We start from the raw sequence: 24,528 nt of genomic DNA, 5'->3' as shown, positions 1-24,528 counted from the left end.
GTGAGGGGACTGGAACGTCTCCCTGATGAGGAAAGCTGCGAGAGCTGGGGCTGTTTAGCCTGGAGAAGACTGAGAGGGGATCTTACAAATGTCTACAAATATCTGAAGAGTGAGTGTCAAGAGGATGGGGCCAGGCTCTTTTCAGTGGTGCCCAGGGACAGGACAAGGGGGAAATGGGCACAAACTTCAACACAGGAGGTTCCATCTCAGTGTGAGTAAAAACGTCTTTACCCTGAGGGCGACAGAGCCCTGGGACTGGGCACAAACTTCAACACAGGAGGTTCCATCTCAGTGTGAGTAAAAACGTCTTTACCCTGAGGGCGACCGAGCCCTGGGACGGGCTGCCCAGGGAGGCTGTGGAGTCTCCTTCTCTGGAGACATTCAAAACCGGCCTGGCCATGATCCTGTGCAACCTGCGCTGGGAGAACCTGCTTTAGCAGGGGGCTGGACAAGATGATCTCCAGAGGTCCCTTCCAGCCCTGACTGTTCTGTGATTCTGTGAGAACATCTGCATGGGGATGCCTCCTCACAGAGACAGTGGCAAGACAAGGACAATCAGAGCCAGACCACCACACCAAGCCAGGCTACCAGAGCAATACGAACCATGCTGTTCCTCACCTAAAAATGCTGGGTATAGCAAAACACAGCACTTGTGTGTGATCCTTGCTAATGAAAAAAATCTTAGAAGAAACACCCGGGGTAGCATACACAGTGTGCCACATAGCTTCAAATATAAAAACATTCAGCCAAAGTGCCAGCAGCTAACAGTTTTCAACCTGTAATATTCTCATAAAATGGCTTATTTCTGCTGGTGGTAGCTGTCACATGAAACTATTTGGCCTAAACCCATGACAAATCCTAAACAGTAAAATTGTGAGCCTAAGGCGTCTTTCAGGATGAGGGTTCCAGCATGTGTGGATATGTATGTGCACATGTGTAATTTTCGTCTTATTATATCTTTTTGCTCAGTGTTGGTATTACACAAATAGTAAAAGAATGTAATAATACTTTTACATTGAAAATTGGTGGTTATAAAAAATCCAAGCAGTTTGTTTTCCTTTACATTAAGCAATACGCCACTTATACTCCAGCTTCTGTTTCTCTTTACTTCTCTTCCGTAGGAAGATTGTTTTCTTAAGCATAATTATGGGCCAATTTAGTTTTGCACACCCCATCCCCACCCTCTGTTCAAACACACTGCCTTAAAACCCACTTCTTTCACGTAACCTCCCCCGCTAACCTCTTCAGCAACAATATCCGAGTTTCTTGGTTTCTCCTTGCATTGGATGCTCTGCCAAATCAAACTTCACGTGCAACTTTTGCTACAGATGTCACCAGGACTGACAACTCATATCAGTAAAGGCTGTTGAGCTGTGCAATCTGGATGGAAATAACTGTATTTTCTACCTGTTTTTTGAGCGTCAAAGAATGTTCCAATCTGCTTAAAATACAGGAAAATACCATGGGACAATCTTTGCTCACAACCACATGCATTAGTAATACATGTCCATGCGACAAACTGTGAAGAAGATGGGGAAGCAAAGGAAGTTTATCATTTGAACCTGCTGCTGATCAGATTAATGGGGATTTGTCTTTGCCTTATGTGAGAGACAGATTAGGTCATGACGATGGAAATGTAACACATTTTTCCATGCCAAAATGCAATGAGAAACTTTAAAAGATCTATAAAGGAACGTCCATCATCTGTCCTGGAGACCATATGTAGATGGGACAGATGCAAGCCAGGCCGTAGACATCTTGGAAAGAGCTCAGATACCACCAATGGGTACAACATATGGATTGTACAAGAGCAGAGTAGAAAAGAAATATGACGAGCTCCTCCCTCTATTAGCATTACTATTTATACCAGACTTGAAGAATGCTGTGCGCTTTGCTAAGAGCAGAAGACTGAGGTTCCTGCAGATAAGATCAAGAGAAGGGTATCCCATACAGCCTTGAGGCCAGCCCAGCTGGGTCCTGGTCCCCCAGGGAAGCTGTCCTGCAGGGAAGAATGACCAGCCCTGGAGACAAGGAAGACGCAGGGCAGAGGAACAGACAAGGCAGGGTGTGAGCAGAGGGTGGTGCAGGTCCACAGGCAAGCAGCACTGCTACCCCACCTGGGCTTAGGCTGACAGCATCAGGAGAAGGGATGCAGCTGGGTGCCCACTAGTAGCCAGGGCAGCAACACAAGGGGTGACAGCACTTTCCCCAGACTCAGGGCCATGCTCTCAGATTTTATAGATGTCAATCCACTGCACCGCATTTTGATCAGTTAATACTCCTTGAGGGAACCAGCCACAATTTGCTCACAAAAAAAAATAATAAAAAAAATAGAAATCAGCTACCATGTCCTAATTACAAGTGTCTCGATATTTTGATAAGATTGCAAATGGGTTAGCTCCCAGAAAGGACACTCCAACACATCCAAAGTGCCACATACCTCATTTGACAGGAACAACTGAGTCTCCCAAGGAGGCTGGGACTGCACATTATTTCAATACTCAGCTCTGGTCAGGCAACAGCAGCAAATGCTTGAGCCTTTAAAACGGAGAAAAAATTCCCTCCCTGTGCCTGTTTTGCCCTCTTCCAAGCCATGTTTACCTTGTGGAGCCCGTCCCTTAACTCAGACACCAGCTGCAAGTGCTTCTACTGCAGTACAGAGTCTTTTTTGTCTGGAAGCAACATGTGGTATCAATTTATCATCCTCAACAACGCAACAAGGAATCCACTCACTTTAAAAATAAAAAGAGAGTTGTGTAACTTAACTCTTAAAAGCCCCCGCTTCAAAAAAAAAAAAAAAAAAGAAAAAAAGAAAAAAAAGCTTAAAGATTACCAAGATGAGGTGCAGCTGGTGGCTGCTGAGTCCAAGTTACACACTGGTCTGTTTTTATTTCAGTGTTTTGTAGTGAGTAGCTAATTCAGATACAGGCTCCAAAACTGTAAAGTTACAGCTACAAATCAAAAGCAGTTGTTTATTTTAACAAGTGGGATACTAGGACGTGATGGGAGAAAAACAAATGCTATCTGCAGACCCATAAATGCCGCTAATGCTCACTTGGGAGAATTAAGCTTTATTTTATACTGTATTAACATATTTAATGTTCTAACTTCACCATATGATGTTGCCTGGTAGCCACACAGTAGAGAAAGGCATCAGATCTAATATCACAGAAAAGAAGCCATGAAAAGAACTTCAGTTTATCAACCTCCAGCTGACCAGAGGGAGCCCCGCTTCTCTGTGGCTCTGCTTGCTCACTTGAATTTCAGTTTCCAGCCTATGTCACCTTGCTCAAAATGTTGTAGCACAAATTTCCAACGAACACCCCTACAGATGGCCTCCTCCAAAAATTATATCTTTAGGAAAAGCAAAGCAAAACAAACTACTTTCTTTGCATTCAGCTGTTGCTGAAACAGCAGGCAGTAAATAATACAACATGTTTTGCTCACCTGTCCAGGCCAGTGTCTGTGCCTTCTCCTGAAGTAACTCAAAATCTACTTCAACTACCAGTTTCACATTTTGTTTGCTTTAAAGTCCCCAATGAGGTTTAATTGCAAGTAAACAAGAAAACAGATACAGTGACTCCAAATTTAAAAATAATTGAAGTTGCCAATTTTGTACATGTATGTAGGGATTTCTGGTGAAAGGGATGTGTGAGTCTAGCCAAGGAGATCTTTAGGTAGTACCAATCTGTTGGTCATTTTCTGCCTAGCTCTGCAAGGCTGCAGTGCTGATCTTCTCAAGGAACTTTGAAATCCTCAACCCAAAGAGGTCTCAGACTTTCCTTCTCTTTCACACGAGTTTTTGCAAACCAGAAATATACATATAATCCAATAAAGCAGCGAGGGTGCTCAGGGGATGCAGAAAAAGCAAGAAATAAAACATAAGGAAAGTCCTCCTGCAATATCTATGCAACCATGTTATACCAATACATATTCTTCTATGTAAACAAATATTATGTATTCTGGATAGTTGTGTTTTCCCTAAATTATGGAAGTTGCAGGGGGAAAAAAAAGCATTAAACAAATTACACACAGAAAAATAAAACTTTCCTGACACCCAAATATTTTCAATGCTTCAGTGATGTTTGGTATCATCTGTAAGTTCCTAAGGCAGCTCCTGCAAATCCCACCAGATGTTCAGCAGAAGCAGGCAGTGGGAACTCACCAGAGCCCCACAGGGTACATCCCTTTGCACCTGGCTGGGAAAGCCCACTGTCCTCACAGCCCTGGTAAGGATCAGTGGGATGACACAGGCTCAGCCCTACTCAAGCATGCCCTTCTGAGGAAAAGGTTAAAAAACCACCCCAGATATTTGGGGGAAGTAAGTCAGTTCAGCATCTGAAGGGTGGCTCTGTGGATTCCCCTCCTCATCCTCTCTTCAAAGGAGTATTTCTGACCTTGGTGGTAGGGGAAGGCTAGACAAGGCCCCTACTGTAATTAGCTCTCTGCCTGTGTCTCTGCCCATTGTCCCCCACGCCTAGGAAGAGTAGAAAGCCTTGAGGGGATATTAAAGCTCCTGGGGAGAACATTAAGTCCGGCAAAGATTTATCCTCTGAAATGTGCTGGCTTAGATAGGAGAGCACTATGTGGATCTGCCTCCATCCCACATGCAGGGCGCCGCGCTGTGCCAAATTATGACAGGAGAAGGTGATTAGCACAGGGAAAACAAACCCTCCCTAACGATGAGTGCCTCGCTCCCTGCCGCCCCAGCTGCTCCTTGCCACAAGGGCAGGCGGTGAGTGACGTACCCGCCAAGGAGGTTTATGCCCTCCCTTTCAAAGAGAAAAGCACCTCAACACATGGAGCTATGGGAACCAAATCACAGTTTAATCAAAAGTTTTTCGTAAAGAAAATATATTAATTCTAGCTAAACCAACTGCTGCCTCACTCCAGTGATACTGCGAATCACTATGCTGACGTAAATAAAACTTAGCTGAATATATACACTGCCTGGAAATTGTCTCAGAGCATCACACTTCCAGTTAGCAGAAAAATATCCAGTTATTTTACAGTCAGATGTCCTCTGACCACAGGAGGACTCTAATAAATAACATTTGTTTTGCTGTGAGCAGAGCATGCCAATTGTCATTTATTTTTTTTCCACTGGGTGTTGAGAGACGGGAAGCAGAGAGCGAGGAAAATGCTGATACTTTTAACTAATGCAGCTGCGGAGAAAGAGTAAGTTTGGGCTCTCCAGCAACTCCTCCTGGCATCAGGAGCCATGTACTCCAGCACCCTTTGCTATAGAAAGCCCCTCTAAAACCCAAAGCATTAGCCTCTGCATGCTATGCCAACACTTTTCCATGTTTAAATGGGATTTGGGAATCAGGAGGCAGGCACCATCATCAGGAGGTTGCTAAAGGCACCTTGTCAAGAGCTCCCTTTTTCACACCCTTCCATGCATTTCATATTACAGCTGCCCAAAATTCAAGAACACAATTAATTTCAATCAAAGGATTTAACTTAATTGTGAGTAGGAATTGACTTTAAGGCATTGCTCTTGCAAAGTGCCAAATTGTGAAAAATCCCAAGGCACCCCAGTGCAGGCTTCACTGGGACACATACACAGTCAGCACGAAAACAGGTGTTACCCCTTGCTGAACTTAAACCCAAGGAGTTGCATACAAAACAGCTGCAACGGACACACAAGGCTGGGTCTTTGCAGAGCCAGATCAAAACAATTCCAATTTCTGTTCAGGAGTGGCATCACCAGCAGATAACATCTTTATTTTTCTTACTTTTTTCTTAATGGCAAGCTCCAGCATTTAAGAGTGTTTCCACCGCAGGAACTTTGGAAATGACACCACACTGTATTTGTGGAGCCCCTTCAGAACAGCACCACTGCATTTCTCCTCCTCTGTGCCACAGAGCCCCAAGAGAAGTGCAGGCACACACAACTAATCAACCCAAATATTATATGTACAGTAACTCCCATAAAAATAGCTACCACTGTCTGCACAGCCCCAATCCACCAGCCGCTGAAGCTACTGGAAGAGTCCTCACAAACCTCAGTGGTTACCCAATTAGACCTCAATGAAAACAATGCAATTTTACTGCGAGGCAGACTTTCACCCTGAAGGCTTTGGGTTTGTTTTGCTAGAAAGAAGAACTAGAAGAAAAAAAAAATATTCCCTCTGTTTTTAATTTCTTACACGCAAAGATCCCAGCACAATCCTCACGCAGCATTGTGGAAACCAGAGTGCTCAATTCTATTTTTGCTCATTCTCAGCATATGGCCGTTACTATACATCAACTATTTAGAAGCACGTATGGGCGTTCTTTCATACCTTTATAAATAAATGTCAGTGATGCTACTGCTTATAATAATTCACTAAAAATAGAAGCTTCCCATGGAAGATCACAAAAGCCTCTCATTGCTGAATCACCTATTATAAATCTTTATTTTTTGAAAAAATTTTGTGGTCATGTGTTGATTTTCTTAACGCGGCAAGTAAAGAGTAAAATCCGTGTGCATTGAAGAAAGCCTTCCAGGGCTCCTGCCTCACTGAAATGCAAGGCTGCCTTACATGTGGCTCCACAAAGTGCTAGCTCTGAAATGGCAGATTGTTAAATACCCGGGCCGGATTAATCGGAAGTGTTGAGCTACGCACATTAAATTGCAAATCTGGTGACAGTTACAGCTGACATGTGACTGATGAGAGGAACAGATCCGATACACTGTCGCCTGACCGAGTTTGATCAGGCCTGAGCAAGCCCTCCAAAAGCCGGCACAGGCACCCCAGACCTTCTCGCGAGAAAGCCTTCAAGCAACCTCCAGAACAGCCCCTGACATTTTTGCTGTGCAGATTAATCTGAAACAGGATCCCTCTCTGTGCTATTTTAAGCTCATTATTAGTTTATTATTGAACCAGAAGATACTATATGATTTTTTTTTTAAAGTAAGTTTTAAAATATGATGCGCTTCAGTCAGCAGCTGAGTTGGCAAAGGGAACGGTTCTACTCCACTGACCCCAGCACCCCTGGGGGAAGCTGGGGATGCACGTAAGCAAGACTCCCGGTGGGTCTGATCTGCTGGCTTTTAGGGGCAAAAAAACCCTGGGAGCCTCAAGGGAAGGGCAGCTGATGTGGGAACACACAACTGTGACTCCAGACACTCACCAAGTTACTGCAGTGCCAGTGTGGACAGGGCGTGAATTAGGAAACAAGGGATGAGCAAACTGAGCAACTTGAAAAACAGGTTGTCTCCTCCTTCACGGCTCAGGACGGGGTAGCTATGGCACTACCAATAAATACCTGTGCACTCGTCAAAACGTAATGGCAGCTGTAAAATATTAATGTCTTTTGAAAGTATAAAGTGATCAGTTTTCCTTTTGATGTATTCTGATGGGCATTCTGCTTTTGTCCTGAAAATAACATGCGGGTCCTCTCTAGTCTCTCGGTTTCTTTATGGTTTCCTACATTTTCCCTCTGCGCTGGGGAACATATTTCAAACACTGCATTTAGGAAATATTTGAAAAATTGTACAGACTTGCTTTCTGTATACACGAACCAAGCCCATGCTGTGCCAGATGACATGGGTGGATAAAGGCATCCATCTCCTCACCATTTTTACACAAGCAGTAATGAGGTGGGTTTGCCGCAGGAGCCTTTCCCCAGCCCACTCCTGAATCCGACTTCCACGGGCGCATTGCATCGGGACACCCAGCCCCAAAACCAGCCCTGCCCACAAACTCACTGCTCAGGCACGTGGCTTGAAGTTTCCACACTGCGATGCCCTGGCTGTAACCTCCCAGTTGACAGCATTTCATTATTTTTTTCCTATGATGAAAAGCTTTTTTACAGCCTTAAAATTTAACTCTCCTCACCCAACCCGGGCAGCTCCAAGTAAGACCCTGACATCCGAGCTAGTGACACCAGCCCCCCTTTGGCAGTCACAGAGAGAAACAGGCACCTTCAGCAAACGAGCCCACCGGGCTAGCCCGTCTTCCCAATCTCCTCTGCAAGCACCTGACCCTCTCCACTGGTGGAGGTAGACCTCACCCTTGGCACAGGGAGGCTTTGGGGCCACAGCTGCCTTGGGACATCACTCCCGGCACTTCCCAAAGCATGGTAGCTTCAGAGAGCTTGCCCTCGCTCTGACCAGACTCTCCCTCTACCCCTCTAGATCCATCTCAGCCTCACCTAACCCCACTTACAAACTGTTTTAGTTTTCATTGAACTTCACCTCACCTCAGTCAGATGACTTGCATGTTACTGGTTTTACTGGATTTTTTCAAACTTTATTTTCTGTTCACTGCAGGGGTAAAACATACCTGAGGAGCTGACAAAAGGGAAGATGACACCTATTATGCTACCAATGAATCAGCTCTCTGCTACAGCAAGCAGGACATTCCAGTTTCACATGCAACTGGTAGTAGTACCATCCCAGAAACCCCACAGCCCAGGTAAATGCACAGGTATGAAAGTCACCTTTTTTTTTTTTAAGTCATTTACCTAATCTGAGAAACTGAGGTCACCGTCATTGATACAATCACAATCACAAGCGCTGAATGTTGAGCCTAACGCTAGGCTGTCTCACCACACTTCGGCACTTCACTGTGCTTTGTTAGTGCCCCACCCGAACACCGGAGCCCTTTCATGTTCCCAGTTTGAACCCGTACACATGAGTAATCCCCCCTGAAGTCAACACCCGAGTCACGGTGGGGCCCTTGTATCGCTCAGTACATAGACTGGGATGTTTCTCAGAGGCAGCTGCAGAGCCACAGGGTGATGGGTTGCAGGACCTTGACTGTGCCAACAGCCAAAGTTGTCACCAGGTACTAGGACAAGAATTACCTCCCCTGTAGGTTGCAGTCTGGTTGAGCTCCTGTTGTGGGAAGGACCGCACAAGTAAAAGAAACCTGCATCTGGAAGTTTAGAGCCTCAAAGGGTAGACAAAAAGCATTAATTCAATAAAGATGCTGCAGAACATAAAATTGAGAAGCTTGCTTTGGTTTCATTTGCTAGCACAAACCATCCTTGACTTACAAGCCCTTCAGGACAAGCATCAAGGCAACCTCTCTGTACCCTGAGGTGGTGTCACTTCACAGACACCATCCCTCGCTCTGGAAAATTGTATTGACTTGCTGAATCAAAATCTATGCATCTTGGGGTTGCAGTAGCTGTATGGACTCTGAGATGGCCCCACAATCCCTCCAGATAGGTGCTCTCTCACAGCGCCAGACAGGGGGATGAATTTCTGCCTCTCAGAGAAACTGGTCCCAGACCCCAGGCGGGCTGGGTGCACCCACAGCACATCCTGCTTTTAGGGGGAAAATGTTGAGTTATGTTAGTGGAACTACACTGCCTGAAAGAAGTCTTTTTTCAACACCTACGTGTTCAAGACACGGCAAATTTTAAAGGACAATACTAAGGATGATGATGCCTCTGTACATCATCTTTTTTTAATGACACTGTCCACAGTATTCATAGCTCAAGAATGCAAGGCCTCCTAAGTATGCCAGGTATCATTTTCATAACAAAGGTACTCAAGAAACAAGCACCTTCAAGTTGCAGCTGAACAGATGAGGGCAGAAAGGGTAAGCATTGGCAAATGCTTATGAGGATATTTTCCCTCCTTCTGGGAAAGGGAACGGACCCGCTGCAAAGCACCTTGAACGACATATATATGCATACATATGATTTTGTAATACAAACTGATATGCAAAATATAAAACAGGCTAACACAAACTAGCTTTATGCTTTTTTTCCCCTTCTTCTTTTTTCCTGTGATTAAACTTTAGAGGAGATGGGATACCTAGAAAAATAGAAATGAACCAGGTCACTTTTTGGTTAAGATCAGCAAAGTGGGGAATGAAAAAAATAAGGCAATGGAAGGGTCCACACTTGTCCCTAGTCAAACTTTTCTGGGAGCTGGTGGAAGCTCGTTCTGTTCATAGGATCTGACCATGTGCCCTGTTGCAAAGTGAGATTCTCACCTGTAAAGGCTTCTGCATATATATAAATGCATACCCTGTGAGCTGCTTTGTGGACTTGAACAGGAATGCCCTTAACGTGTAGATATAAACCAGTCTTTGCCAAGCTCTGCCTTGTTGACAGGGATAAACGAGAAGACACACAGAAGTTTCCAATTTTGTTCACAGGCAAGTTTCAAAGCTTGCAAAAGTTAATGAAAACCTTCTAGTAGTTTTGTATCAGGCTCTTTTTTAGGTGAAAATGCACCATATTAATTATCTTCAGCAGAAATGGGTTCCTGGTGCCATCCAATCACAGCTATAACCCCAGCAGCCCTTCTGAAGTGGAGTGACAGCTGAGTCACTAATGTTAAAACAGGGATGAGAAAAGGAAAATGAAAAAGAAACTAGGCTACTTCCCCTGAGGAGCTAAATACAGTATTTAATGGCATCTTTTTATAAGGTTAACAAATCAAATGCTTCAGCTATGAATCGTTGCCATCATCATAACTACAACAGGATGACCCTGGACAACCTATCTCCGCCTAGGTTTTTTCCTCCTGTGACACATGAATGAGGAGGAAGAGGCTGGGATGCAGCCCAACCTTTCACCATAGTCTGGCCTTTTGGGGAGACAGGTAGCGATAGCCACAGAAAGACGGGACAGGACAAGCAGCAATGCTGTCAACAGAGGGGGAAGACAGTGGGAGGGAGCAGATGGGTACTTGTCTCTTCCTGCATCTGCAGCAGCTGCCATCTTTGTCAGCTGTTGCCCCCGTGGCACCCTGCCTGCACGGGCAGGAGCAGGCAGCACTTGGGTTCCTCTTGTTTAACTCACAGCGAAGAGTCGTCCCCCCACCCCACCACCCTTAAAAGAGTGTGTCAAAAGCAATTAAAGTCAGGACAGTGACAAACCTTAAAGCTATATGCATAGAAGGGCATCTTGTTTCCAATGCTGCAGAAGCACTGGGCACTTTGGACTCCACGTCAGTCATAAATTGCACTTCAGTAAGTTGCATTTTAGTGAAGTAGCTTAATAATACAGGCATAGGCCAGAAAATACCTGTCCAGCAGAACAGTAAGGACTGAAGCTGCTTTTCCAGGAAACTGACTACAGCTACCTGACAGGTCTTCTGTACTAGGAGACCTTAAATGTATTCATAAGGCATTATAGCACAACAGAGTGAAATTTTTGCTCACTTTCCCTTCCCTCCTGTTGCTCCAGTGCCACACTTGCAAGGAACGGCCCTGGCTGAGGGCTGCACTGGGCAGCTCCAGGCCCCAACAAATGGTTGCTGCTGCAAGAACCAACAACATATTCATAAATGCAGTGGAAGTACAGGATGGTTCAAAATGCTGGTTCCTGTTTTGATAGCCACGCCAAACATGGGAGCGCACAAGATGCCAGTGTGCAGGGAACCGGGCCACCTGGACCGATAATTCCTGTAAAGATCACATGTGCTTCGACTACCCTTCCTCCTTGGGGCTGATGCCAGGGAGTGCACACTGGACACCAGCGGCACTGCATTTATATGTTCTTTTTAGGGAGCTGCTTTCTCTGAATTCCAGAATTTGGCCTAATTCAGCCCTGCTTGCCAAACAAGCAAAATTTCTATTTAATTAATCCCACGCATGTCTTCAGCAGCCTCTCTGTTCAGTTGGCTTAAAGCACCCCATCCATGCCTTATCTCAAACTCTGGCCATGTTATTATGATTACTTTAAGCATAATCCAAGCATGATGCCAAATTGCGAGTAATCACTGTTCGTGCAAGAAGTCTGGCTGACCTCTCCAAGACTTCATGGGAGAAAAAGTCTGCAGGATTAACACCAAAGCCTGGAGACAGGATCATCTCTTCCCTTTGCCCACCAACCCCCTTGGCTCTAGCACCCAGTACACGCTATCCTCTTTGCTACTTTGACACAGTCCTTAAGTAAGGCTTTAGACCTGAATGAAGAAAAGCAGAACGAGCAAGCTCTGTGATCCAGGGGTATTTAAAAGGGGAAAAAAAGGACAACTGTTCGGCAGAATCTGCCAGGAAGAGGAGAAGGAGTCAGTCTGTGCGCCAAGAGGCAAGAGTCCATAGTCTTTGAATTTCAAAGGCTTTCAGGAAAGATGACCTCAAGATACTTTCACAAGCTACTTTGAACAAGTCATGGTTTCATACTCTGCTGGTTTTTTCCTCCTCTCCTTTTTTCCACCTAGAGAACTTTGGTTTTTTCACTTGGGTGAAAAGCAAAAACTTTAAGAACTTTAAATAACTTTACTCCACAATTTATAGGCACTTACATGTCAGTTAGCTCTGGACTGCTGCTATATATTGGGATGGTGCACATGCTTAGAAAAGAGTCCCTGGGAATTATAGTTTCAACTCTATCCCATCACTCTGGTACGCCAGCCAGTGAACACAGAGCGCTTTCTTCTGCTGTGCCTCTCCTCTGTCCCTCGCTCCCTCCCCAGAAGTAGGACATTGCCGGAAGGGGGTACAATGCTGTTTGCAACCATGTGTGTTTGAAATAAAAAATAAAGTCCTGTACAAAACCAGGATCGTATCTCAGGCTGCCTGCGATCCAGCACCCTTATGCTGCCCAAAATCACAAAGACGGAGCTTGCACATTTAGATAACTGTAGCAAAATGAAGACAAAAATTGTAAGCAATCCCTTTTAAATGCAGACAGGGCAGGGAGCAGCTGCCAAGACACGCTGGCACTAACCAGGCCCTTATGAACGTTTGACTTGTTTCACTCCCAGGTTCCCACCCTGAGTCCTGGGCGGGTGGAAGTCATCTGGGGACACAAGCGGGCACGGGGGAGCCCAGCACCTGCAGCTCCCCTCCCGCTGGGGAAGGGGCCAGCTGGCAGAGCCAGAGGAGGGCACAACGCTCAGTGACTCCAGGCAAACAACCCAGCCAATGCAGGGGGAGTACAGCCAGGCCTGTCTGCTTGGTCCCAGGCACAGATCGAGAGGTCAACGTGATGCTGGCCGTGTTGGAGAGGTCTCTGCAAACCCAGGGCTCTGCCTTGCAGAGGAGCTGTGCCAGCAGGGAGGAAGTAACAGTGCCAGTCCCTAACCCCTGCAAGTATTAATAGTCATCACATGCTTGTCAGGAGGGGTATCTACCCTTTCGTGAGTACACACTGCCGGTAAGAAGTCTTATCAACAGCAGATCTGGGACCCCCCAACAGCGTATTTTGCTAGGAGACCATGGGGAAAAAAAATAAATCCATAACGCTAGTCTTGTTGACAACTGGCCCCTGCGATGTGCCAAATGTCATCTGCTGGGTACTGAAGCCCCCAGTTCATGCTGACTCTCACTGGAGAAAAGCAACCTGCTACATCACCTACCTACTAGTTCACTATCAAAGAACTTCTAGAGCCCCATGTATCAAATGACAACAAGCCCTGCTGTTTTGGTGAGGTTTTTTGATATTTTGGAAGTACCCAGAGAAAAGCTGGGGGGAAAGTCTCACCATCAGCCATGCTGCTGAGAAGAGGAAATTAACAGACTGGGAAAAGTCATGGTGCCATGCCATTGTCCTAATGGGTGGATTTTGGGATATCACCACACACTTTGCAGCGAAGTCTCCACCCCAAAGTCCAAGCACTGCAATAGAGGCTCTTCATGGGCTAAACCACAGTCCTCCATACTGGCAGTGGTTTTGAGAAATGGTCATTTTCAGGAACAGGAAAAATTTCAAGCACCTTACAGAACATAAGCTATGTTCCCCCATGGCTATGCCAACAAGGAAGGGTAAAATGAAAAGCCTGGGATAGACGTCAGCAGCCTTCAGGGGCCTGACAAGCACTGGAAAGGAGGGCTTTCCAGCACCAAGAAAAGGCCGGGAGTATCACCTTCCCCTGGGTACATAGCAACAGTTGCTAGTTTTGGCAGGCAGTGAGATGCAGCACAAGAGGTGAGGGTGACATCATTTGATTATCACCTCGCTTCCCTTGGATTCAATTGGATTCCAATAAGAAATTATTTTTAGAATTGCTACAGACAAAAGCCTTGAAAACTAATTTATTACAGATTTTGGTAGAGGAGGCTGGGGACTCTATTACTAGCAGACAAAGCCTTAACAAGGCCCAAGTATTTGGAAACCGAAACCACAGCAGAAATAACATGTACATATTAGCAGTGAAGGTAATTAACCTTCTAAAAAACACACTTAAAGGCGGGGTGGATTCTCCATTTTTTAAGGTTTTGCATTTAAGGCAAGATATTCTTCCAAAGGTGAGACGCAGCTGAAACTGAATTTGGCATTTGCTGTTGAAAGAACTAATGGGAGTCTAAAACATTTATTCAGAAGGCCCGCCCTCAAAACCTCAAAGTTTGCCTGCTGCCTATACTTGGGAAGTTCAGTTCCACTTTGCTAATATAGGCATTTGCAGTTACAAAGAAAGTTAAGAATTACTAGAGGGTATCATGGCATGTGATGTAAATACTCCAGGGAAAGCAGTACAAGGGGGGGGGGAAAGTCCTCCAAAATGTTAAGTCAGAGGTCCATTGGTTTTGCCCTGGACACAAGAAATTAGTAACATCATGTCTGGTTACTCCATGCCACTGAGAGCTTGAAAGTAATTGATCTTGCCTCCAATTCCAAGTTAGCTGTGGTGTTTGTTTAGGAGGAGAGGTTCACATGACAGGCTGGAGCTTCTGAAGGAGACTTTGCTGAAGCAGTAGCAGCTCTCTGGAAATAAATAACTGCAGGGATTCCCAGGCAGCCGCAGTTTGTCAGCAGCGGTCTGCTGCTTGGCAGTCCACAGCACTTCTTCATTATGTTTATGCAACTACAGGTATTAGTATTTACAGCAAATGGCTTCTTTTTACATCCCTTACTTTGAATATTTGATACCCTTTATGAATTTTAATGGACTGTTGCACTGTCTTGTGTTTTTTAGCTTGTCATTTAATATGCTTGTACAGTGACAGACTAATGAACTACTGAGTGATGTGAGGAACCGTGTGGTATGTCACAACAACTTGTTTTATAAAATAACAGGGCAAACTCTACTTTTACAGAAAGGACAGATTCTCTGCTCTGCTTGCCCAAAATGACAGCAAGAAAAAAATGTTTTGAGCAAGAAAGAAGGAAGGAAAAAGAAAAGCAAGACAGAAACAAAACTGCACTGTCAGGTTTTCATTTTGTTAACAGCCCTTGTAATCCAACCCAGCAACGCTACCCAGCGAGGGGCCCTGGACTATCACATCGTCCCCAGTGCAAAACTTCTGACTGACGTAAGCAATTGACTTGTCTGCTAATTTGATTTCTACAACTCACTGCGTCGGGACGTGACTGATAAGAGCTGACTAGCAATTCCCACAGATAGGGATTTTGCAGAGCCTTGCATGCCATACAGTGTGGCCAACTCCACCCATTTCTTTCTGCACATGCCACTGTCACCCGCAAATCTGAGGCAGACACACAGGACTCTCTATCAGCAGGACCATATGTGTCTGCAGAGATAGCAAACGCCAGAGACTGCCATCATCTAGCCAAATAAACAACTTCACATACAAGAAATGACGTGTGGCAGGAGAGATCCAGGAAACGACATGGTTTAAGCCTCCTAAATTCAGAGGTTGGTGCTACAAGTAATGCCTCTAGCAGATGCAGGAGGCAACCCAATAGCAACACAGGTTCCTATTACACAGAAGTCAAAGTCAAGAGGGACAAACCATACCCAGAGCAGAGGAGATGGACTTTTCAAAACTGATGCATCTAAACTGAAGATTTTTACATGTGTGAAAGGCTCGGATAAATACTTGGCTAGAAGGGAAATGGATGGCAAAAGGCAGGCCAGCAAGTAATATGAGTAATCTGAAAATATTGGTGGGGTAGGTGGGCAATAAATTCCAAACCATCTGGCCTGCGGAGATTTATGAGAGGCTGTCTGACAGTGAGGCCAAAAAACTCCTTTTACTGGAGTGGGACAGATGAGGAAGCACAAGGGGAAAGACTGAGACTCTTGTTTACTAGAAAAGTAGGTTTTTAAAACCCTCAGAGAAGGCAGGACAGCCTGAAAAGGAGACAGCTCAAAAAGCTCAGGCCTCCTGGAGCTACACACCTTGAGCTGCAGGCTGTGCGGGCACCTGTGGCCATAACTGCCTCCTGCACAGGATGCGGCACTGCTGCTGGAGGGCTGGGAGGTCCTGACCTCACCTGCCCAAGTCCCATCACAGCCACCTCCTCAAGGGCCAGCAAGGATTCACTGCTTCCCCTGGGGTGTGCAGGGGTCAGTGCACAGAGCGGCAAGCAGCGATGGACACGCTCCCTGGCACAGCTGCATCCCTTCTCCCTCTCCAGGAGTGCCCACTGGGGCTCAGGGACTGCAGCTCTGCAGAGCGACACTCGGGGACCCCCAGGGCCTGCTGGCCACTGGCACCACCAGCCCCAAAAAACAGCTTTCTCAAATCAAAATGATCTTTAGTACTAACAGAAGGTAGGCAGCATAATGTTTTCTAAAATCAATACAGAAGAGGACATATGTCTCTCCCAGCTCAGTCCGTGCCACCACATGTTTCGGGAGCTACTGGGAAGCTCTGATTCCTGCAAATGTGCAGGCAGGTGTCTGCTCCCAGTGAGTGGCTCCCAAACAACTGCCTCCTTTCTGCCTGGAGAGGTTTTTTTAACTGTTTACAGTTCCTTTGATCTGCTTCTTCTTAACATTGGCAAAACAGACTGGAGCTGAGGAGGCAGGATCTGCCCAGTTAATAGCTTCGGCGCTGTATCTTAATCCCCCCTGAGGCATCTTCCCAGAGTCGTTTTACCAGCAGCCACTGTCTTGCCTGCCTGGTTGTTTTTAAAACTACTTTGATATTAAACCAACCCCACAGAGCCCTACAGTAAACATCCCAATACTGGGCCGTACACCCTCTCCATCCCCAGCAGAAGATGCACAGCACACTGTGGACAGAGGGAGAGGAAGGGCAGGACAAGACCTGCTGCCCACCTTTAGGCATCTTGGATGTCTAAGCTGGGAGTTGAGGCTCCTGAGGCATCCTGAGACCTGAGGCTTGTTGCAGAGCACACGCGATCAAAACTGCCCCACCACTGATGTGAGGCACAGAGGCACCTGAAGTTAGACTGTGACGATTTTCTTCTCTTTCCCTGAAGTTATTTTTTCGTTTAGCTTCTCCCTTTTCATCACTAAGATTGCAGGCTCTGTGCAAGCTGTTCTCACCCTTGCATGCCCACAGAAATAAACCAAAGGATAAGATGAAAAAGCAGAAATTTGTCTCAAGACCATGGTGTTTCTATTGAAGTGACCAGAGGCACAACACTCATGCCCCAAAGAATGGGGAAGGCAGGCAAGCAGGGAGGTATGGAAGGGGAATTAGTACTCGCGACACCCACAATAATTCATCTGAACCAACAGAGAGGGGCTACAGACTTTCTTCTTGCCCTTCTCAAGTAAACACGGTGTAACAAATAGTGAAAGTTTCTCTACCAATAAAACAAACAAAGCATTTAACAGCTGTAATTTTAGCCTCAGAGAGTAAACTATTTGATCCTTCATTTTTCTGTCTCTTTCACTTCGGAACAGATCACCAGCTCCTCACCCTGGTGCTTCCACAACAATTTAACAGGCAAAGAATGACAAGGTAACGAACTGATAAAGCTCAATTCAAAGGAGAAATCTCGCTGCCCTTCTTCAGAGCAGAAATTTTGCTATTTAGCTCCCTCCAAGAAAATCTGGCATAAACAAATACAGTGCTTTTCCTACCCTCTTCATTAAAGACAAAAACCACCACCACCACGTGATACAGCCTCAAGGCCACAGCCTTCTAGAAAGAAAGGCCAAGTGAAACAGTTGTTCTGAAAGAGCTCACCCAACTGCAGAAACAGGGTCATGCTGAGCAACAAGCAGCCAGATGAGTGCCTTAAATCACACATGACAGATGCTTCTCTTGTCCTCTGCGAAGCTAACACAAGGAAGCGCAACCGCTGCAGCCAGCAAAGGAGAGTGGGGAGGTGGTGAGGAAATACAGGGGCGCTGCCAGTTTTTGTGCTGACTGTACTTCTGCCTGACAGCTCCTCAAAAGGGCAAGACAGCCTGGCCACCAGCAATGGCCAGGTGATGGGTCAGGCAAACAAAAGCCCTGTATCTCCATTTTGCAGAGGTGGAGGCATGATCAGGTAGCAGAGCAGGTAGGAAGCAATGCATCAACTGGAAAACTACCATGAATGAAAACCCAAGCATTACCACAAAAACACAAAAACCCAGGGGGGGAAAAAGAGGTTTCTGTGAAAATACTGTAATAGTTACCTTTATGTGGATGACTCTTCACACTCACCTAGACTGAGTCACTCTGTGAACTGCCTCGTGGTCCATCTGTCTGCCAGCTTCTGGCTAAACTTGAACATCCTGTGACTGAAATGAATGCATCAAAGGCTAAAGCCCCACAAGCTAACAAAGTTTTCTTTGTCAAGCACTTCCAGATGCACCAGCATTCCCCTTACACTAGCTCTTACATATCCTCTGGGTTGTTTCTGACTTTCAGAGGCTGTAAAAACCTGGTAGACTCGGACTTTGCACCTCACCCTGCTTTCAGAGACCTCAATTCATCGGCGACATCCCCCCCGCAGCCTGCTCAAACCCAGCATTGCACCACTGCCATCTTCAGAATGCATAGGGCCAAAAACTTCTGCTCACCGCAGCTTGCTCTCTCACTGTTTCAAGTGCTTTCACTGCAGATCTTACCCAAGCACAGCTGACAAAACCTGTGCTCTTCACTTGCAGAGCATCAGTACAACATGCCCCATGTCTGCTACTCCCTCGCTGATCTCCACTCCCCCAGTATCACCCTCAGGTCAGAGATGCTGCACCATTGCCTGCTTCCCGCACTGCAGGGAGACCTCCTCCATGCACTGGTTAGCACTTGTCTTCAGGTGCAATTTAGCCAGGGCCAAGTTTCAAGAGGCTTGCAATATTTCATACGAGATACTAGAGGCAGGGAAAAAAGTATAGTTTTGGTTGTGGATCTGTTTTCAATTTTTCGTTGCTCTGGATATAAAATTTTGCTGCTACCTATGTAAACAAGTTTCAAATACTGCAGGACACAAATGCTGTAAGACAAACATGGGCACAGAAACCACTCCAACACCATCTCTTACAGAAAACGAGTGGATTCTGCACTTCCACCATTTGCCTTTCAACCTACTTGCAACTATAGTGGAAGGGAAAAAAAAAGAAGTATTACATTCCCAATTTTCCTCCCCAAATCAGGAACACAGTCTTATCTCTTAGGGGATAATACAAACTTAATAATTTTTCCTGCTCTCACTAAAACCATTTTAAAACCAGTACTCAGGAACAAAACAAACATCCCAGCTAATGTAATGTGTATTACTCAGTGATGATAAACACTATACACCCACCTAGACTTTTCACTTGATGTGGTTGGAAACTGCTATGTAAGGTGGAAATGTAAGGTAGGCTGCTTTTATTTTTGGCATTTAAGTGTTTAGGCTTCCTGCAGTAGTACATTTACTCTGGCTCCTCATGCTTCTTATAGCCAGAGTATAAGGTATTTTGTGGCTATTTTTTGAGGGAAAGAAGGGGGTATCACCCCTCTGTGTCTCCAACTCCACCACACTGCCAGGCTGCAAGAAGGGAGCGCGCTGGGAGGGGACCTCCATTTCCTCACCCACCAGTGCAGAGCTCGGCAAGGTAAAGCTCTGTCTAGCCAACAAAGCTCTTTACCACGAATATCCTCATTAAACACAGCCTTATCAGAGACCAGTTTCTACAGTCTGAAGCAGGCAGGAATTAACTCTGTCAATATTTAAAATTTCAAGCCAGGATTAGAGCCCAGACCCAAGGGGACACAAGCAGGCATGTGAGCCACAACACAGGCACCCGACTGTACTCATGCTGTGCTGGGGACTACCTGAGCGGCCAGGGCTCAGGCCCTGTACCCACCGCCTCGGCAGTACCCCAGCCCCCCAGAGGGCTCGCTCCCCCAGGCTGCCACAGCAGGAGGAGGGGGATGCCTCTCTCATGGGATGCTGGGGAAAGGGTGTGTCAATGCTTGCATGAGTCAGGCTGGGGAAAGACTCCAGGTCCAGCAGCACCAGCTGTGTGCAGAGGGCAGGGAAAGCCAGCCTGCAGGGGGGCAGACAGCACCCCACTAGCGTAGCCCAGGACTATTGAGATGGGAGGCTCACCAGTGCTTCCCAAAAGAGTGCCACCAGCCAGCATGGTGCACAGCCAGGATATAAACTCATTTGGTACACTCCTTCGGCAGCCTCTGGCTCTAATCCCCACCTACAGGATCAGGCTAAGTCTCCTGTCCACAAGATGAAGCCATCTATCCCTGACACAGCCCTCAGGGCAGGGCTGGCAGGACCAATGCCACCTGCCTTCCCTCCAGGGTGAGCCTCCACTGGCACGGCACAGCTGCTCGCCCAGCCTGGAGAAGGTGCGAGCTTCACCCCACCACCCCGTGAGTCAAGGTCTTAATGGAGACCTTGTTCCTCCTGCTACATATTGAAAGCTGGCAATGCTATTGATGGAGAGTCCATGAAACGTGTTTGTAATACTGCACTAACAAGGCAGCAGTGAGGCTATTGTGCCCTGTCATTAGTGATCCTGGTGAAGAGCCTTCATGCTGCCCTTTCCCGTAGAAAGAAATCTCTGCAATGAAATAAATGTTGCTGTACTGTTTTTGTCAGACTTACCAAACTTGGCACAGAGTGCTCAGGTGTAGGTGCTGGACTTGTGCCAGAAAAGTCAGACTGGTTAAGTAGTGAAAATAAACAGTATGTTTCGGGAAACACTGCAGCCTGCATGCTTTTTTTTCCTCTCAGATAATCCACTGTCCCAACCCCATATGCTGCTCCTTACATTTAGTGCAACAGGGGATGCTTGCAGTGACTGGCATTGCAAAATAATAATTCACATCATGACATTAATCTTAATACTCATGATTGTAATAAGGGTTATTCCAGGCCTGTAACACACTCTGTAGTACTGCATTGCCCTCTCAACTGAAAAATGGAAGCACCTTTCCTGGGACTCACAATATTGCTGCTAGCTCCTTTCTACTAAAGACATACAGAATTGGCGGAAAAAACCATATATAAATAGGTAGAATGACACGAAAATCAGATGTTATGCCCACTAGCCTTTTATATTTTGCCACTGGCATTGTTAAGCGAGTCCAACAAAGAACTGGACAAAAGGCTAGAAAAGTTGGTAGGAATAAAGGAGAAGAGAGCTAGTTTTGATCTTACCTTCAATTGTACTATATCAAGCCTCTTAGCTGAACTATAGCTTTGGCTCAAAACCCAGAACATGTATTATTTGTTGTGTATTAATCTACATATCGAAATCATCCATGCTAATGATTGCTTAAGGCTTCACTGCAAGTTCCTCTGTATTTCTTACTCCCGAGAATACCTGTGCATCTTCCAGTAAAGCAGGAGTACATTTCAATGCATGCCTAAACTACAGTAATTTTTAAACCCTTCCCCTTTCTCTGAGCTTGCTTTACAACAGGTACTAAATGGTTAAGGTCATTACTAGGTCCAATGCCCAACATGGGGAAAATACTTCCATTGCTTTTGGCATAAAGTGCAAAAAGTTGCCCTTCTGCTTGACTAAAAACCTGAAAAAACCCAAACAACGTATACAGCATACATTGTTCAAGAAGTGAGCATAGACAAACTTGAAAGCAGAGTAATTTTGTAGGTGTGTGGAAGCAAAGCGGCAGAATCTACTGCTCCCACCCCAGCACCCAGGCAGCAGGTGCACAAACAGCCGCACAGCACCGATTAGGATCCTGACCATTAACCTCTGTGTCAGTGCTGGGAAATCCAAACTTGCACCTCAGAAAATAAGTAGCTATTTTAAAAAAGCAACGGTACAGTCCTGGTCTCTCCTGCGGCTCTAACAGGAGCTCTGTCTCATGCTGGCGGGAGCTTGGCAAGTGGAGCAAGAGCAGAACATGCCCTGTGATGTGGAGGACTCTTGTAAATGCCTGGGTGTTAAACCCAGTTGCAGACAGCAAAACAGAAACCCAATTATACCACATGCACAATTTTAAATTATTAAGTGTTTTAGCTTAGTCTGGTTCAAACATAACAGCATTTAAGGAAAATTAAGCTTTTATGGTGTTTATGCTATATCAAGGACTGGCTATGGCTACTATAAAGAGACAGGAAAAGATTTGAGATAAAAAGCGCAGACAGCACTATGCAAGATGTTTTTGGTTTCCTTCAAAGTGGTTCCCTGTTTAAAAACAAGCTTTGGTGTGAGCTTTTGAAACCTACTAACTATGCATAACCTGCTGTTACCTGTGTGATGGTATTTCTCCAGCACTTGCAAACTCCTCAAGAATCTAACAGTCCATGCTCCCCCTATAAATATAATAACCAGAGTGTTAACTTTGTTAATCAAAACAAAAAGTAACTGAGAAACTGCACTTTGGTGTTGCGGGAGACAACCAGGGAAGAGGCGTGAGGTTCAGAAAGAGATCCCAAGAACAGTCATCAGACACAGAGCATAAGTACGACCCAGCTTTAAAAGCCCCCATATGCAAACCCCTGTATGCAAGCCTCTCTCCCCCAGCTCTGACGAACACTACCCACACTAGAAGCTAGCCTGGTACAGCAGCCCAGTGGATATCTGGTCCACCATCACTGAATTTAACAAAAGAAGGGACCCGGCAGGGCAGCAGAAAGTGCCAGTTATTTGCCTTGCTCCCTACAGGGGAAATACGTGACTAAAGGAAAGATGTAATGAAGTTGCTACTAGCCCCAGAATTTAAGGTTTCATTTTATTTAGCTTGCTCACTAAGAGCTTTAACAAGACAAGGCCTTCACCCCCTAAAAGTGCGCACTCCCTTCTTTAAAGACTTACTCATTCTTTTCCAAACAAAATGAAGAAGCTTTCAGCGAGCCAAAACCTGCGGGGAGAATTTCAGTCACCAGAGGCAGTAGTAGGTGCCTTGATGCCTACTCAAGTCAGCAGAAATCAGGTGCCTAACCCATCTGCACCTCCAAAACCCCCTCAGTAACAGCTTAATGCAAGAAAAGGGAGAAGCAAATGGGGTTTGTCTATAGGCTGCTTCTCAAACAAAGAATACAAATTGCATGTGACAGGCTGCTGCGCAAGTTTGACTATATGAGTCTACATGCAAGTGGAAGAGCTAATGGAGAAGTATGCTGACTTCAGAAAGGCATATTGCTGCCAGTCATTTCTAATAATAATAGAAGAAAAAAAAAAAAAAAGGCATCCCAGAGATCCTGTAGGCCCCATTACGCAAGACCCCTTGGCTTGAGCAACCTCCAATTTGGAATTAGCATGTACCACTGCCTGCCCCCGACCTCAGACCCCATGGGCCATACAGCTCAAACATAAGGGCTAGCCTTGCCAGGCGCAGTGTACCAACGAGATGCCTGTCCTACTGTCCTAAGAGCTAACGCCAGAAACCCCCAAACCTTCCTGTTTCTCTTTAAAGGCATTCATCTTCATGTCCCAATGCATCTGTTTGCAGCAGCATCTGCTGCTACAGCTGTGAAACACGTAGCTGCCAAGCAGGGCGAAAGCCACGCTTTGAGGAACATGTCCTTAGAGATAATGCTGCCTCAAGCGGGTCTCTTCTCGCACTGCCCAAGCCTGTCCCTGCGCCGGCCCCAGGATATTTTGGAGCTGCTTAGATGGTTTCACGAGTCGGTAACCAGCCCAACGTAAAAATACCCGTGATTTTCTCCTGGTGTATCCTTTTCCACCTTTAGCAGTTCCCCCATCTACAGAGCTGCCTGCCTACACACATCTCCACCACCACAATGCAAGTACAGGCTCATGTTGGGTGGCAATGGTCCAAACAGGGCTCCCACAGTCCTCTTTTCTTTTTTTTTTTTCTTCTTCCTGACAGAGTTTGTCCAGATCAGCTCTCTGAACTGGCTTGCTGAACAGCAGAAGTACTGACATTGGTGGAGAAAGGGAGGAAATTGTAAACCATGGGGGACACAGGGAGAGGAGGGAGGACACAGATCAACCAAAGACCTTCTTAGGGTCAGCTTACACTGCCATGGAGAATGTGGCTGTCAGAAGCTGTGCTCCTCTCTGTGCCCTGAGATGCAGCTAGCCTCAGCGAGCAGCCTTGGCTTCAGATGAAATCAACCAAGCACCCCAAATTCAAGGGTTTTTTTAAGAAGTTTTGGTTCACCTTTCAAAAGTGGAGAAAGAGCAAAACACAAAATTTGGATCCAAATCTTCCTAGGTAGGATGCCTGGACTAAGGCAGGGGGCCAGGTCTGGCACCTATTTAATTAAAAATCTCACCCGGACCCTATTAGCTTCCAAAAGGCTCTGCTGCTATTAACTTCATAGCACTGCAACTGAGCCATCCTCCCCCCTCCTTATCTTCTGCAGCTCTCCCTGGGTGATAAATACTAAAGTCTGTAAACACGCTGGCATTTTTATAGGGGGGGTTAGTTCACAAAAATATTCAAAGTGATACCAGTATTTGGCAATACCAGAGAAAGCATATGCAGAGGACTCTGTTCTCACACTGAGCGTCTGGGGAGAAATCCAGCAAGGTGTTGGTGTGCTGATGTGAAATCAGTTCATAAAAGCCAGCACCTCCCTCAGTTGTTAGCATTT

General features: G+C 45.9%; 1 protein-coding gene across 2 annotated transcripts in view; it reads right to left on the bottom strand.

Moving 5' to 3' along the window:
* Window positions 1–24,528, bottom strand: part of FOXO3 (forkhead box O3) — a 101,870-nt gene that overhangs the window by 21,029 nt on the left and 56,313 nt on the right. The window lies entirely within an intron of this gene.

The sequence above is a fragment of the Falco peregrinus genome, chromosome 7, assembly GCF_023634155.1.
Source record: "Falco peregrinus isolate bFalPer1 chromosome 7, bFalPer1.pri, whole genome shotgun sequence".
Classification (NCBI taxonomy): Eukaryota; Metazoa; Chordata; class Aves; order Falconiformes; family Falconidae; genus Falco; species Falco peregrinus.
The sequence above is the reverse complement of the archived record's forward strand: the minus strand, read 5'-3'. Positions and strand labels throughout refer to the sequence as shown.